Source organism: Aquarana catesbeiana, linkage group LG05 (assembly GCF_042186555.1).
Source record: "Aquarana catesbeiana isolate 2022-GZ linkage group LG05, ASM4218655v1, whole genome shotgun sequence".
In the NCBI taxonomy this organism is placed as follows: domain Eukaryota; kingdom Metazoa; phylum Chordata; class Amphibia; order Anura; family Ranidae; genus Aquarana; species Aquarana catesbeiana.
The window spans coordinates 499,129,488-499,143,131 of record NC_133328.1 but is presented as its reverse complement, the minus strand read 5'-3'; positions in this window follow the sequence as shown (position 1 = coordinate 499,143,131).

The window sequence follows — 13,644 nt, the reverse complement described above, 5'->3', positions numbered from 1 at the left end:
ATAATGTTACGCCAAGTAAATTGATACCCAACATGTCACGCTTCAAAATTGCGCCCGCTCGTGGAATAGCGTCAAACTTTTACCCTTAAAAATCTCCATAGGCGACATTTAAAAAATTCTACAGGTTGCATGTTTTGCGATACAGAGGAGGTCTAGGGCTAGAATTATTGCTCTCGCTCTACCGGTCGCGGCGATACCTCACATGTGTGGTTTGACCACCGTTTTCATATGCGGGCGCTACTCACGTATGTGTTCGCTTCTGCGCGCGAGCTCGTCAGGACAGGGCGCTTTAAAAAATTTTTTGTTTTTTTTATTATTTATTTTACTTTATTTTATTTATTTTTTCACTGTTTTAAAAAAAAAAAATTTTGGATCACTTTTATTCCTATTACAAGGAATGTAAACATCCCTTGTAATAGAAAAAAACATGACAGGTCCTCTTAAATATGAGATCTGGGGTCAAAAAGTCCTCAGATCTCATATTTATACTAAAATGCAAAAAAAAAAAAAAAGTCGTTTAAAAAAATGACACAAAAAAAATTGTGCCTTTAAGAGAAGTGGGCGGAGCCGTCGTAATGACGTCGCTCCGGCCATCACATGGTATAGAGACGGGTGGGGGCCATCTTGGCCTCACTCGTCTCAGTACCTCAGCAGTGACAGGTCCCGATCTCCTCCGCCGCTACCGACGGCTCCGGTAAGCGGCGGAGGGCGCGGGAGGGGGGGTGGCACCTCTCCCGCCGCCGATAACGGTGATCTCGTGGCGAACCCGCCGCAGAGACCACCATTATCGTGTACAGAACCGCTCGCTGTAAAGATGGATACCTCGGTTGTGGCAGCAGCTGCTGCCGTTACCGAGATATCCATCTTCAAAAAAATGACGTATATATACAGTGAGCGGTCGTCAAGTGGATAATGACCCAGGCACAGCAGGATTAGGCCGAAGCTTCTGCAGGAGTGCTTGAGGACCACAACTATATTCTAGAGTGGTGGGTGGTGTTGTGAGTACCCCATAGGGTTTTTTTTTCAGGTAAAGCATGTCGGAGGGCAGACACAATGGGATGGGTGAGAATTTAAATAATTTAAGGTCTGCTTCCCCAAATTTTTCCCCAGAACTCATAGCCTAGTTTAGGATCTGTGATAGATTTTTCTGGCTCACAGTATGATAGGTGCTTTGTTTTTAAACCGGAGTTCTCTGCGCCCATACAGGCTGTAATGTAGCAATATGCTCTCTTCTCTTTTCCATCGTGAACTAGGCAGATATATTTCCCTTTACTATTCCTGGTATATTACCTTCAGACGCGGTAGAAATATTGTATTCTTCTAAGTCCTCCTTTTAGAAGGAAAATCTAAAGCATATCATCAGCCCGAAAGGCATTAATGACTAATTGATGCAGTGTGGGAGAATTTGAAAATTCCACTTCCAGAATGTATAATCCCAATGGTCAGTCACTCTGTGCATTGAAGCTATATCTGGTTGAGGAAGAATATCAGAGCAAAATGGGCCTAAGCAGTGGACGACCCAGCAATTTCTTACCTAAATAAGATATTGCAGCAATACCATGTGCTGTGAACTAGGTGATAAAAATGAGTCCAAAAATCCTAAAAACAGATATGCGAATCCCCCTTTTGGAGACCCCACTCACCAAAAATGGCAGACCCTCAGCTTTACAGTCTGGGATGGTAAACAAACACAGTCACCTGAAATATTGCAGTTTCATGAATGAATCAATCAATGGATGCTTGAAGGCATGAAGGATATCGTATTCCACTGGAAAAGAAAGAAAGGGTGATATAGTGAAATACCGCTGGGTAACTGGATGGCGCGCACTGAAGCGCTACTTACAAGATGTAGGCAAAAACAGGCTTTCAGAGAGAACTTCTGCGATCGTCGCTCAAATGGCGTGCGTTCCACGGAGGCAGGAAATTGCATCACTGGTTCTGTCGTGAGCCGGAAGTTAGGTAGATGCGTTTCGCCCCTCCAGGGCGTTATCAAAGACATCACATCTGGCTCACACAAATTTTGATAATTACACATTTTAGTTCTCTTTCTGAAGGAAGGTTTTTTGAGATTAAAAAGTTTATCACATGTGGGACCACACATGTTACCTATCTTTTATCTTGCCCGTGTGGTCTACAGTATGTAGGGAGGACCACCAGACATTTATGGGTAAGACTTAGGGAACATGTCAACAGGATCAGGAAAGGGTATAAACATCATGGTCTTTCCAACCATTTTAAGCTGTTCCATGAGAGGGATCCGAGTGTTCTTGCATTCTGTGGAATCGACAGGGTGGAAGAACACTGGCGAGGCTCTAACCTCAAAAGAGCTATTTCCCAGAAGGAGACCCAATGGATCCATAGACTTCGTACTTTGAGCCCTTATGGCCTCAATTTTGAGTTGGATCTCAATTGTTTTTTGTCGAATTGGTAATTTATTTTCATTTTTTTTATATATTTTTTTTATATTTATTTTTATTTTCATTTTTATTTTATTCTCAGATTTAATTTTTGTTTACGTTAGTTAAATTGAATTGATCATGCCTTCGAGACCCATTAGGATATAATTATTTAGGATTCAACTATTACTGTATTACCATTTTTCAGATAGTGTGTCCTCATTATTTTGTATATAATTTTTAAATTTTTTTTTATGTTTTTAGCTCACGACAGAACCAGTGACGCAATTGCCTGCTTCCGTGGAACGCACGCCATTTGAGCGGCGATCGCGGAAGTTCTCTCTGAAAGCCTGTTTTTGCCTACATCTTGTAAGTAGCGCTTCAGTGCACGCCATCCAGTTACCCAGCGGTATTTCACTATATCACCCTTTCTTTTCTGGTGGAATGCGATATCCTTCATGCCGTCAAGAATCCATTGATTGATTCATTCATGGAACTGCAATATTTCAGGTGACTATGTTTACCATCCCAGACTGTAAAGCTGAGGGTCTGCCATTTTTGGCGAGTGGGGTCTCCAAAATGGGGATTCACATATCTGTTTTTAGGATTTTTGGACTCATTTTTTATCACCTAAAAAATGAGCACATGGGGGCGTGGCCGGGATGGAAGACTGAGCGGACGTGTTCCTGAGCTCTCCTGGAGTGTGATCCGGTAATTTATCCGTTTTCCCTACTTTTATCTGCAAAAAAGAGAATTAATAATCCCTGGATGCCTTCTAAAGCTTCCGGCTACCAGAAGAGGGGCAAGAAATTGAAGTTTCCCCCTGATATACCCGTAGAGACTGTCTCAAACCCCTGCTCCACAAGATCTCCTGCGTGCCACAGCAATATGGCGTCGCAAACAGAGCACGAGGCGAACTCAGGGTCGGCGTCTCCGGGACTGCCAGAGATCATGGCGGCTATTACAACCTGCCAAGCTGCCATTACCTCCTGCCAATCCACCTTGGCTTCAAAAATAGAAGAGGTGCAGCTGGATGTCGGCCTGATTCGGCAAGATCTGGACAAGATCCGCTCCAGAGTAACGGAGGCCGAGAACAGAGTTGGGATGGTGGAAGACACAGTAACCGACCATGCTGCTTCCATTCGCACACTTCAAACTAAGGTTAAGGCGCTCGAATACCGAGCTGAAGATGCCGAGAACCGGAGCCGCCGGAACAATTTGAGGATCGTAGGCCTGCCGGAGGGAGTGGAGGGCCGTTCCCCATCACAGTTCACGGAGGGTCTGTTGCGCTCCCTGCTACCGACGGCTCAGTTCTCCCCTTACTTTGCGGTTGAAAGAGCCCACCGAGTGCCGCCAAGACCTGGCCCTGAGGGAGCCCCTAAGAACTTTCATTCTCAGGCTGTTAAACTTTCGGGACCGTGACGAGTTACTCAGGGCGTCTCGTGCTGCGGGAGATTTACCCTTTCAGAACACCAAACTCCTACTATTCCCGGATTATACAATGGAAACACAACGACAGAGGAGATCCTTTGATGCTGTAAAGGCAGCCCTGTGGAAGAAAGGTATAAAATACAGTATCCTACTCCCGGCCAAATTAAGGGTGATTGATGGGGAAACGGCACGCTTCTTTACTAGCCCCAAGGATGCATCGGCTTGGTTGGACACTCTGCCCCCATAAGAGGATTACTCTGCAAGGTCGGTGCACTGATTTACCAGCTAAAATGTTTTCCTACCTTCCTAAACCGATTTCTCCTGTGTGTTTCCTGACTTTGACCGTTACCATATGTCAGGGGCTTGTGCTCCAGTTGCAACAATCGTGTCTGACATGGATTATGTTAAGATGTCACCGGTTCCTGCTGTGCCGCTTAGCCGGCATTTAGTGCAAGTTGAGTGCCTGTCCTTGAAGCACGGAATATATCCTTATCACAGCTCGTCAGTACTCGATAGTTGATTGTCTTTGGTAGGGACTACACTGTAATTGTATATATGGAACCCTTCGATCTTTTTGGGAGAGGGAAACTGGACGAGGACGATGCCATTCTATGGTAAAAGACTCTAAGAATGTGCCCCTGTTTAGGCAGGTGAATGCTGCAACTCTCTTTTTTGCGTATGCCTGGTTATTTTTTTATTTTTATTTTTCGGTATTTTTATTTTTGTGTTCACTCCACTAGCTCTAAGAAGGAACTCACCACACTCACACATAACCCCTGGTTACCAGGGAAGATGTGAGGTCTTTACCCAAGCTCACAACCCTAACTTAGGTTACTAACTCTAGTGTTATGGGTGTTCTGGGATCCAGATGCTCCTCATGTTCCCAAGGTGCATGGGGTGGGAGGGGGGGTTGTTTGGGGATGCTCATGTTTGGGCACCCACGTTAGTTTTTTTGTTTTGTTGCTTTTACTTATTATTTCTGTTTTCATGAATGTAGATGCAAATTACGGTTGGTCTTTATATGCAAGTATATGTTGGTATATCCCTATAACACCGAACTCAATCTTTTTGGGGTTCTGTGGGTTATGGATCTCCAGTATGTCCCGGGAGGGAAAAGTCCCCCCTTGAAATTATTGCTTCCAGATGCTCTTAACATTTTATCTTTTTTATTTTTATTGCTGCACCTCTCCCATGGCTAAGTGTTTGGTGGTATCTTGGAACGTGAGAGGCCTTAACTCGGCGGTTAAGCGCTCCCTGGTATTTGCCTACCTGCGGAGACTCCGCCCACAAGTGTGTATACTCCAGGAGACACATCTTGTTGGCTCTCGCATTCTTAGTTTGAAAAAGGCCTGGGTGGGTGCGCATTATCATGCACCATACTCTAATTATGCAAGAGGAATTAGCATACTAGTGAATAGATCCCTTCCATTTCAGATTGTGGAGGTCAGGTTGGACCCGTGGGGGCAGGTACATCCTCCTACATGCTTTTATCTCAGAAATTCCTTTTGTAATAGTGGGATTGTACCTGCCACCTCCGGCAGACGTTACTGTCCTTCACGAACTTATGCAAAAGGTCGCATTATACAATGTCGAAAATGTATTATTTATGGGTGATTTTAACTTAGCCCCTTCCAGAGACATTGACAGACTCCATGCTTCCGGACCACCCCAGCATGGACTCTCTCATTGGGCCTCCGCCTTCCACATGACAGATGTTTGGCGCCATTATCACCCCTCAGATAGGGCTTTCACATGTCTATCTACAACATACCGGACCATGTCCCGCATTGATTTGGCTTTTGCCTTTTCTGCGTTACTCCGGAGGATTGAATCCTCTGAGATCCTTTCCAGAGGTATCTCGGATCATGCTCCGGTATCGGTTACTATTCGACTCTCCCATGTGGTGGGTGAGAGAGTGTGGAGGCTGTCTAAATACTGGATTATGGACCCTGACATTCAAGACGAGCTCCCTGAGGCTTTATGTAATTTTTGGCTAAACAATGATGGGTCCACTGGACCTCTGGCACAATGGGACGCTTTTAAGTCTTGGCTTAGGGGGGAGTACATGACCCGCATAGCAGCCAAGAAGCGTGGCTCTGTGCAGTCTCTGAGACATCTGGAGATGCAGGCGAAATTGAAGGAAGAGGAGTATATACAAAACCCTGTTCAGAATTGCTATGTGCTCTGGCAGGACTCTCTGAGGGAACTGTCCCTTCTTAGAGTCGAGCTAACTCAAAAAATCTATGCTGGATAGTGCACAGAGGGTATTTGAATTCGGTGATAAGAATGGAAGGCTATTGGCCTGGTTAGCAAAGGGAAGGAATAATATGACCCATATTGGAAGGTTGAGGGCGCTAGATGGTCGTCTATTGACGACCCCGGCTGACATTAATGCAAGATTCCTTGAGTTCTATCAGAATTTATATTCATCTAGAGCAAACTTCAGCGGTGTTGAGCTGCTCCAGTATCTGGAGAGGATTCCCTTTCCCTCCTTGGCAGCTGAGAAGCGCGAGGAGCTGGATAAGGACATTTCCTTAGAGGAAGTCCAGGAGGCACTGGGTGCTATGCAATCTGGGAAGTCCCCTGGACCAGACGGCATCCCCATTGAATTCTACGCCACATACCAGGATCTCCTGGCACCCAGGCTTACCTCTCTACTGCTGAAGTCTGCTGAACCGGGATCCATCCCAGATTCGTTATCCGACGCGATTGTGGTATTGGTGCCCAAGCCTGGCAAGGACCCTGAGGAATGCGCCTCTTACCGGCCTATCTCCCTTATCAATGCTGATGCTAAATTGTTGGCAAAAATACTGGCTATTAGACTTGGTAAGGTGATAGAAGACCTAGTGCAGATTGATCAGACTGGTTTTATGCCGGGTAAGGGCACCGATATCAATATCCGTCGCTTATTTCTGAATCTGGCTGCTGCCCATGATAATAGAGGAACTAGAGTCATAGCCTCTCTGGACGCAGAGAAGGCTTTTGACTCTGTTGAGTGGGAGTATTTATGGGCGGTAATGCAGAAATTTGGAATAGGACCTCGTTTCATGCAATGGCTCCGTATCCTGTATAAAGGCCCTAGGGCAGGGATTTGAGTAAATGATACCCTTTCAGATTTCTTTCTCCTTCAGAGGGGCACTCGGCAGGGTTGCCCCCTCTCTCCCAGCTTGTTTGCACTGGCCTTGGAGCCCCTGGCGATCTTGGTCCGGGAATCCAACCGCATAGTTGGACTCAAGATTGGCCCTCTGGAGGAGAAGATATCACTATACGCTGACGATACCCTGCTTTACCTGCAAGATGCCAATGCCTCATTGGAGGCTGCTCTTGAGGCCTTTGACGAATTTGGGCAATTCTCAGGGATACGTATAAATTGGACCAAATCAGTCCTCTTCCCTTTAGATGGGCGGGCGAAAGAGCTGGCTCCTCAGTCGGCATTGAGATGGGTGGAAGAATTTTACGTACCTTGGTATAAGGATTGCGAGAGAGCCCCAGGCATTTCAGCGCCTCAACCTTTTTCCAATAGTTGCGCAATTGAAAGAACACTGTTCCCGCTGGTCCAATTTGCCCCTGAATCTCCTTGGGAGGATCAATATTTTAAAAATGATATACTTACCCAAGCTAAACTATATATTTTGAAATTGCCCAACGTGGATACCCCAAGCTTTTTTTAAGAACCTAGATACGTGTATTGGCTCCTTTCTGTGGAGGGGATCGTCTCCACGTATAGCACGATCTACCTTACAGCTCCCTGTGAGTTATGGAGGCCTAGCCTTACCTAACCTGATGGTGTACTACTGGGCGGCCGTCCTGGTCATGGTCAGGTGGTGGTTCGAACAATCCAGGGCCAACGCGGCGGTGTGTCTTGAGGCGGCCATCGTGGGATCCCTTACTGAACTCCGTAATCTGGCCTATCACGGGGCTTCATCATACCCCTCTTTGCCTGCTCCTACTGCAGCTACTTTGCGAGTCTGGGGAATAGCTAGGAAAAGATTTTTAGCTACCAACCAATAGTCGCCATACTGCCCGTTGTGGGGGAACTCAACCCTCCCGCACTTTCGGACCATTCCGGATCCGCAGGTGTGGGCCAGGTCTGGTGTCAAGGTCTTGAAAGATATTATGGCATCAGGATCCCTTATCCCCTTCCGTGCACTAGCGATTAAACATAATCTCCCGGGGTGGATGTTGTTCCGCTATTATCAGCTGCGACATGCATTCCAAGCGCAGTTTCCGGTCCCGCCTGTTATTCAGGCTGATGCAGTTGAGGAGTTGCTCTCACAAGAAGCTCTGCATAAGCCCTTGTCTATGCTATACTTGACATTACTTAAGAAAGACTCACCCAAGATGGAGGCCTTGTGGGTTAAGTGGAGGACAGATATTCCTGTTATGGAAATGATTAAGAGCTCCAATCGAGCCCAAGGTTATCTGCTGCTGTCTCTAATTTGAAAAGTGTGGATATGCATGCATATAAAAGTAAACACTCTGAGACACGCTCAGCACTGTTACTTGTTACACTTCTAATTTATTCAAGGCGGTGTTAATGTTTTATACACACAAATACGTCATTGCTATGTTAGTCTAATAGGTACATCTCATTGGTTAAGATAGAAAAAGAAAATGGAGAATGTTCATAACGAGGTCTGGCTGATCTTTGGTTTTATCTTGTTCCGCGTTCTTCTGATGTGTGGGATGTAGGGGGTACCCGCCATCTTGAGAAAATATAGGAACAGAGCAAACCTGTATACTTATATAATGAGTAAGGAGAAAAATATGTATGCACATAAGAAAATAGACATTTTCAGATTACTATTATTATTATCTACATCACATTCCTTCACAATCCCCCCTAAAATGACTATTTTCTCTTTTCTGTCCCTAATACTAAAGGTCCCACTTTGGCCTGGCCCTTCTCCTCAGCAACTCTTTTTGGCTGTATATAGAATTGGGCAGCAACTGTTCACTTCCCTCCTCGATACAGCTGGAGAGGTGCAGTCAGGCACTATCTATCCCTATAACCCTATAGGATGGTGAGGTTATGGACAGGGAGTGACTGAGAGGAGTGAAGGGTTTGTCATCTTCCATCATAAGGAGGTCCTCTTCTTCTTGGTGGAGAAATGTAGGTGTGCTATTGTCTACAGCCTTGCTCATTAACTTTTTATGAAAGGTAGAATACAGTATACAATCAGGGCTAAAAGAACCAGGATTATTAATACCGTTACCCGTATCTGGGCGAGCACCTTCTGCCACCCACTCATCCAGCTAAAATATTGGTCCCATGGGTCTGTGATACCTGAATTCTTCTTCAACTCCAGTGACAGATCTTCTAATTTCTTTATAGCTAGAGTAACCTTGCCATTTGGGCCAATATTATCAGGAATGTATGTACAACAGGTTCCCGTTTTTTCCTATGATTTTACAAAACACCTCCTTTCCCAACTAGCACCATGTCTAAGGCCATCAGGTCCTGGAATGTCATGTAGGAAGTGGGGGCTAACTGGTCAGCAATTCCCTGGAGGGCATCTTTAGTGTAATTTACAAATCTCTGTTGGTTATAATATGTGTAGTGTCAGGTCACCTAGAGGCTGGGTGACAGATGCACACCGTCGGGATCAGGAGTGCACCGCAAGGTAGTGGACCCTACGGCTGACTGCTGCGGATTGAACCCTGGGAGGTTCGGGAAGCAGGTCTACTGGATCACTGACACAGATCCCACTGGGAGCTAGAGCATAGATTCCCCAGGGCGCGGAGTCTAAGAGCCAGCAGGTGTTCACCAGAGCCTCTAGTGGTGAGGATGGACTGCGCTGCAGTCTGGCTCCAGGTCGCGGCCCCCAGGGTCTCACAGCTCACGCTCACGGTAGACTACAGGAGAAGAGGAAGGAGGCAGCTGGCTGGAACATCAGGGTCACAGGCAAACAGGGATGGTCGGGAACAGGCTAAAGTCGGTAACAGGAATCAGATGTAGGAAACACAGCAAGTACACACAGAGGCTAACACACAGTGGTTGATCAGCACTGCTGGCTTGCAGTGCACAGGTTAATATAGGGTTCCCTGATAGGGCCTGGGGTGGGGCCATGCTTATAGGAGAGGTTACAAAAGCAATCAGGTGAGGGTCAGCTGGTCTCTAGAGATGAACACATGGAGACAGGTATGCTGATCGACAAACTCTATTGCATAACCATGACATGTAGTTAATCCAATCTACATTCTTGCTGACAGTTGTTATGGGGATCAAAGACTCAAAACCAGCTTTTACCTGATCCCTGGCTTTAAACTCATCAGGGACCCCCCTTGTAACCCCTATGACATGTATGTATACATGAGGATCAAAGCTTCCGGAGAGAGCTGCTCGCTTCCTCCTCTGACTGTGTGCTGGGTCAGTGTATGTATCAGGGGTATCTTTGGTTAGGATATGGGGCTTTCTATTTTCATCTTCCTTTTTTTTTTTTTCTAATGCACTCTGTGGTCGCCCAGTCTGGCCCTGTGTTCCAACCCACTGGCCCCCACAGAAACCACAACTCTGTCCCCAGTAACTGTCTGTGTGGCATACATATATGTCCTTACCTTTAGGGATATCACTGTACCAATGGCATCACCATGAAGGGTCAAACGGACAAGGTACTATGTCACAGTAATCTAAGGTAAAGGTGGTCACATGTGTACCTAAAGAGTTACACTAAAACGTAATTATGTTATCATTTTTGTGATGGCCACTTCCTGGGCCCCTCCCCCCTAGATCAAACAGAAAAAGGATATGCAGCACCCGAAAACACGCTCTCCTGCAGTGATAAGCGTGCATTCAGGTGTTTTTCCTGGCCAACTTGACTGAGGTGGCTGTGGTCACCAAAACTTGGAATGGACCATCATAACTTGGCTCAAGGATCTCCAGACAGTAGTTGGTGTGTTCCTGTATCTAATTCAGGATCTGGAATGGAAGAAAACACCTGGACATGCATTCAGGTTAATTCTCGTGATAAAATGGTTACATAATTAGTCAACACATCAGACTGTAACTGTAACTGTTGTGGAAAGTAACAACCAAGTCTGGGAGCTGAACCAAACAAAATGTCATAAGGGGATAGGGCATGTTTCCCCTGGGGGTGTGTCTGACACTGAACAGGGCAATGGGCTAACTGTCTGGCCAACTCATGTTAGTCTCTTGGGCCATCTTTAACATCCTGTTTTTAGTGTCCCATTCATCCTTTCTACCTAACCGCTACTTTGAGGGTGGTATGGGATGTGTAGTGCCAACTGAACCCCCAGTGCTGCCCAAATCTCTTTAGTAAGGGTTGTTGTTAAGGCTGGTCCCTGATCTCTCAATATCACCTCTGGGACCCCAAATCTACATACTATCTCACTTAGTAGTTTCTTAGCTGTGGTCCTGGCAGTCGTGACCACTTCCACTAGGGCGTATTCGAATCTGCCACTTCTTGGCACTTGAGAATGATCAATTTGCATCCTCTGGAATGGGGTATAGGGCTTTTGCCAGGTGCTTCTTCTGTGCTTCCTGGGTTACATTTGGTGCAGATAATGCATGATCTGCAGAAGTTGTCGGTCAGTGGAGTAACTCTTGGTGCAACACTTGTTGATAAGAGAGTTCATAAAAGTCTTTGTCAAGTGGGCAGCTCCATGTGTCCATTACACCACAGCTGGGTACATACTCCTGGGTAGACAAGGCTTCTTGTTGCACTCGAATAGTCCATTTCTGAGAGTTCCTCCTCTCCGTTTCCAGCTTTCCTTCTTATCCGGACTTGTTGTTTCCTGTAGTTCTTTTAGATAAACTCTGTCCACTGGGAAAGTCTGTAAGGTAAGCACGGGGTGGTCTTCTTCTACCACCCTGCTGTCCACTTCCCGTGGACCACCAGCTGTCTGTTTGGCAGCTGAATTGGCTAGATGATTGCCTAGAGCTTCCTTTGAGTTCATTTTGTCGTGTGCTTTACTCAGAATAGTCACTTGGGTTGGGAGAAGCAAGGCATTAATCAAGTTTTCACAGGTGTTCCTGCAGCCATCAGGAATCCTCTGTCCTAGATAACACCATAATCATGGGCAATGCTGAAAGCATATCTTGAGTCCATATGAATGTTGGCTCTTTTTCCCTCTGCCCATTTACGTGCTGTAGTAAGTGCTTACAGCTCTGCCTCCTGTGCAGACATCACCGGTGGTAAGACTTCAGCTTGTAGAACAGTGTTTTCAGTGGTGACCGCGTGTCCTGTGTGGTCATGGGGTGACAAGTCAGGACTCTACTCCTCCTCCTTTCCCCCCTCGAGAAGTGGAAGAAGGGTGGTAGGGTTCAGTGTTTGACAACTTAATAGAGTAATGCTGTCCAGTAGGAGGGAACACAGGAGTCTCAAGTGTCTGGTAGTGGACAAGTGTTTCGGCTGGATCTTGGTTGAATATGGCAACAACGTCTTGGGGAGCAAGCAGAAAGAGGCAGTGTCCGAGGACCAAGTTCAAAGTTTTGTCAAGCAAGGCTTGTGTAGCAAAGCCAGCTCACAGACACAATAGGCCTCCTCTTGCTACCACATCCAGTCGACAGGAATAATATCCTACAGGGCGTAGGCTGATGCCGTGTGATTGGGTGAGTACACCTGCAGCATGTCCCAGACGTTCGGATACAAAGAACTTGAGCGTTTTGCCGTAGGCTGGGAGCCCTAGCGCCGGGGGTGGCGCACTTAAAGGCTTCAAACTTTAGATATTTCTTCAGGAGACATCTGGAAGGGTCTGATTGCAGAGCATCAGTAGGAAGGCTTCTGGAATCCATGCTCTGCACTCGGAAATTAGTCCAAGGAAAATGACAGGTGTTGAGCACCACTGCAATTTGGGCTTTGAGGCTCTGCAGCCCTGGTTGGCAAGATAGCACAACAGGCTTTCTGAGGTGACTTCAACAGGGGGTAAGTCAGCTGCACAAAGGAGAAGGTCATCAACATGTTGGAAGAGAATCACTTCCGGCTGTTCCTCTTGTCATGTGTCAAGGATGATAGCCATAGTTTTTGCAGACTGGCTTGGAAAGTTCTGTACCCCTTGTGGCACAACTGTTTAGGTATGTTTCCGTTTCTTTCCGTGGATGAATGCAAAAAGGTACCAGCAGGAGGGGTGAGGGTGGACACTGAAGAAAACGTTTGTAAGGTCCACCTCTGTGAGGTATTTTGCAGTCAAAGGCATCCACAGCAGGTACCTGGTTCTTCTTTAGGGGTTCTCTTCTTGGGGTTATTGTGGTTTCCGGGGCAATGAAGCGCCCTCTTTTAGCTTGTTGAAACTGGTGGCACCTTTAAGTGACCGTTGTCTTCCGGTCCTGTGGACCATAGGCACGCAGGGATTCTGTCAAGTACTTCCTGCAGTATTGAACTTGAAGTTTTTTGCTTCATTAAGTGTCATCAGGAGAGGCAGAGAACACAAAGCAGATGAGTCTTCTAAACATAGGGGATTATGTAACTTCATCCCCCCTTCAGGCGTGTCCTGATTGAGGCCTGTAGTCTGGACAACACATCAGCTCCTAGTAGATTCAAGGGACATGTAGAGGACACCACAAATCTGGCAAGCAAATCAGGAAGTGGACTGGAGCGGGGCACCCCATCCATTCCTACGCAGGAAACATCAATAGTGGAAAGGAAAGAATTATTAGGCAGGTTCACCGCCCTCAACACACTTTTGGCTGCACCCCTGTCAATGAGGAAAGTGGTAGGTTTTTCGTCTGGGACATCTTGGGGCTCTGCATTCTTTTCTGAAGTGACCCCATTTCCCACAGTTGTAACAGGTGATCCTTTTCCTGGTATTGGGCAGTGGTGGTGGACTAGTGTAGGCGGGATCTTCGTCATGGGTTACC